We start from the raw sequence: 4,712 nt of genomic DNA on the forward strand, positions 1-4,712 counted from the left end.
ATCAAAGGAACCATATTCCCGTGTAGTGGAATTGGGAGACAACAAAATCTATGTTGTTAGAGGGTTGGGATAAACATCTTTAAAGCTGGACAATGGAGAAAAACTACATATAAACAACATACTATATGTTCCATGTTTGAAAAAGGAATTTTCTTTCAATTTCTTGCTTATAAGATAAAGGGGATAGAGTTTCTTTTGTTGGTCGAAAGGTATTGGTTTTAGGAAAAGATTTATGTATCGATAAAGCTAGGTTTATTAGAGCTCATGAAGGATATTTGTATAGATTCATTACACCACCTCCTCAAGCCCTTGTTCATATGTAAATCTCTCCTATTGAGCTATGGCATAAAAGATATGGTCATATTCACTAAAAATTCATTCCCACCCTTAAACATCTAGTTCATGTCATCTCCGATATCGAAGAACAACATGAAGGAGTTTTTAAGGGATGCTCTTTGGAATATCATACAAGAAAACGATTTTTAAAATAGTGAAACAAGGTCTAAGGAAACAAGATGGAGTGTTTGAGAAATTCAAAGAGTTTATATGCGAAGTGGAAACTCTAACTGAGGTAAATATAAAAAAAAAATAGATCCAAAAATGGTGGGAAATACACTTCTAAAGAACTGATTTCATATTGTAAACAAGCAGGAATTAAGGCAGAGCTTATTGTTCCCTATTATTTCAAACAAAATGGAGTGGCCAAAAGAAAGAATAGTAAAATTGAAGAGCATGTACAAACAATGCTACTTGATCAAGACATGCCAAAATTTCTATGTAGAGAAGTAACAATGACATCTGTATATATTCAAAATAGAATTCCTCATATAATTCTCATTAATATGACACCCGAGGAAGCATTTATTGGAATCGTCAAGCGTCAAAGGATTGTCATTGGCTACAGTATCTCCTCAAAGCCATATAGAATACACATCAATGAAGGGAGACACATTGATGTAGGAAGGGACATTATATTTGATGAAAATAAAGCCTAAAAAAGATCGAAGGATATTCATATTGATTTGGATGTAGAAGATCTACCCAGATTGTGAGAAAAAGAAGTACAACCTAGAGGAAGAAGAATCACCAAGTGAGCCTATTTAGCCTGTGATCACACCAAGCACAATGAAAAGGACAAAATGGTTAAAAGACACTCTTGAAGATGTTGAAGGGCATGGAGCTACGAAATGAATATCTAGGGAAACAAAAAGGCTAAAGAGATATTCTAGATATGTTGCATATATGACAACACTATTTGAAGTGAAACCATCTACATTTAAAGAATATGCACATCAATAAGTATGGAAGAAAGATATGCATGGATAATATTAATTCATCATGAAGAATGGGGATTGGGAAATTATTCCTAGACCCAGTGACAAACTAATTGTAACCTTAAAATGGATCTACAAAGATCAAACACATAGTTCATGGAAGCATAGAAAAATACAAGGGTAGATTTGTTGCAAAGGTTTTCTCTCAAAAGGAAGGAATAGATTATGAAGAAACATTTGCACCCACTGCATGTTATATTACCATTAGATCTTTTGTTTCATTGGTTGCTAGAACGGGATGGAGCATCCATGAAATGGATGTGAAGACACCATTTCTAAATGGGACCATCAATTAGGAAGTATACATTGAGAAACATGAATGCTTTGAGGTAAATGGTAGGGATACCCATGTTTGTAGACACAAGAAGGCCCTGTATGGTTTGAAGCAAGCTCATAGTGCATGGTATGCAAGAATGCATGGAAACCTTCTAAGAATTCAATTTGTGAAGATTTTTGTTGATCCTAATCTCTACATCAAGGTTTCTAATAATGAGCCAGTCATTTTTCTATTATATTTGGATGATGCATTCGTCATATCTGTGTTCACAAGAATATAAGAATGTAAGAAAATGCTGGAATTTGAATTTTAGATGAAGGATATAGGATTGATGCACTATTACCTAGGTCTAGAAGTATGGAAAAATCCTTAGGAGATTTATTTGGGGCAAGGAAATTACATTATCAAGTTGTTGCAGAAATTTGGGATGATGGATTCCAGGCCCATGATTATTCCCATGATCAACAATCTCAAGAAGCTGAGGAGCTCTAACTCAAGTATCATGGATCCTACCTCCTATTGTTAGTTGGTAAGTTCTCTAATGTATTTAGTAAATACTAGGCCAGATATATGACATTGTGAACATCCTCAGTCAATTTTAGTTAGAGCATTGTCTTGGTCACTGGAAAGCCACCAAACATATATTGAGATATCTTCGTTGTATGATACATCACTGCCTAAAGTACAATAGAAAGGAATTAAGGTTGATTGGCTTCATTGGTTACGATTATGTTTGCAGTGAGACCGATGGAAGAAGCACTAGTGGAGGATTATTTAGTTAGGTGATCTTCCATGATCTCATGGATGAGTAGAAAGAAAGATCATGTTTCTTTGGGTAGTGTTGAAGCAGAGTAAGCACCTTCATGTGAAGTAGGAAGGTAGGTTGTATGGTTGAGGAAGCTTCTAAAATATTTGTTTGGGAAGCCTCTAGATCCTACAGTGACTAATTGTGATAATCAAAGTTATATCCTAGAGATCTTGGTTTCATTCTACGACGAAGCATATCAATAATAAGTTCCACTATATTAGGAACTTGGTGCAGGATGAGATAATGAAGCTATAGTATGTCCCAAAAGACAATGAGGTAGCTAATATACTAATAAAGTCTCTTCCTAATAAGAGATTTGAATATCTTAGAAGCATGCTCAGTGTATTTGAGATTATTGAATTATTTTGACAATGATAAAAGTTAGGAAGAAATTGGTTGAGGCCTTGTCTATCAGACACATTGCTTGGGACGACATCTAGCTGAAATTATGTGTTCATATCTAGTTCCGAAAGTAAGGACGGTGGCATTGATCATGGACCATTGACCTCAGACACACACCTATATCCCTACGTTGATGGTTAGAAAATCAGCTTGATGCTACCTAGAGAGGTTGAAATATTTAGTCCATTTTAGTCCCACGTGGATAGATTTCCCTAGTTAGGAATCGAGTCTATTGCATTGCATTGCCTAAACTGTTGAGAGACATTGGATAGATTGCCCTAGTTAGGAATCTAGTTCATGGCATTGTGACTCCTAAACTCTTAGTAGTTCATATATTTTGGGATATTTTGTATGATATATTTTGATCATCTTAATGCTCATTATCACAACCCCTACCTGCCCAATGAAATGTCCTTAACCAAACTTGAGCAAGTAAGAGAGTGTGACTAATAAATAAAATATTGGCTCACATGAAAGTATATAAACAAGGAAATACGAGATAATTTTCACACTTGATACTTAGTTAAGTTTGTTGGCCCAACCTAACTCTTAGTTAAGGTTTTTGGCCCAACTTAACTTTTAGTTAAGTTTGTTGGCCCAACTTAACTCTTAAAATGACCATAAATTCCATGGGGTGAGATATGCATTAAAAATAATGGTTATTCCTTATTCTTACTACCATACGAGAAAAGAATGTGGGCATAGCGAATGATTCTTCGGGGACTAGCAGATATTTTAGAAGTGAATCACACATGGTCAGTGGCAAAGAAAAACAAAGAAAATTACTTTAACTTCCACAAAGCTAAAGATAGCATATGGGATAGATTTCTTCTTCATCTCGTTGATGTATTCGACCCTTTTCTATGAAGCCTCATAATAAATGCTCCCGTCGTCCTAACCAACCCATCGCTAAATAGATTATCCCAGGAGCTAGATCCAATAATATATGCATAACTTTCCATGTTGTCTTTGAAGGCCTCGCATTCAAAAATGAAATCCTTTACCAATTCCACTTTTCTAGAAGAAAAAAAATTACATACTCTTTCCTTCCACACTTCTTTTGGCCTTTATCAAGGCCCTGGTTAATAACATAGTTGATGAGAATTAGTCCTTAACTAAGAAAAAATAATTTCGGCTCTCCAAAAAACATTGGCCTCTATGTATACCTTTTGTTGATGATTATGAGTGGGGTTGAACACTTCAATATATTAAGGTTTTCTTTCTCCCTAGCTCCTTCTGCCACGTGTGCTTGTGGAATTTATCCATAACAAAAAAAATTATCTCTTTACTATTTATGGAACATGTTTTCAAGAAAATACCCCATTCATTGAACCATTTGTTATTTTTTTGCATCCATGTCTTTTTTTCTCTTATGCAATATGTTGTTAAAGACAACGTAGTGATCTTTCATATTCCTTTGGCTCAAAATTTTTTAAATACTTTATGAATCGCACCATAGCAATTTCTTCACTAGGAAAACGGGTGTTGAGTTAACGTAACCAAAAATCTTCCTTTGAAAATATTAATACATTGTCTGAGATTCACATATTTGTGGCACGCCTTCAGACTCTAAAGTATTTCACATTCGACATTTATTTATGTGTATGTGTCATAAACACTGTATACATAGATATTAAAAGATTAGAGCAAGATTTTCTTACTAATTGCAAATTATACATGTGTAAATTAGTACTAAAGGATTTTGTTAGTAATTGAAAGTGAAATTAATGAAAAAATTCAATGGTCTTAACATAGGGGTAAAAATATGTACTTATTTTGCACTCAAGATGAATTTTCATGTGTGTTACGTTGTTTGTGTAACTCAATAAGTGTGTTGAAATGCAGAGGTGAGTTTTGACCTCGATTATTGGCAAAAAAGAGACATGTCTTT

This window comes from Pinus tabuliformis, chromosome 1_1 (assembly GCF_031772625.1).
Source record: "Pinus tabuliformis cultivar Carrire ecotype Pingquan chromosome 1_1, CPIR1, whole genome shotgun sequence".
Lineage (NCBI taxonomy): Eukaryota > Viridiplantae > Streptophyta > Pinopsida > Pinales > Pinaceae > Pinus > Pinus tabuliformis.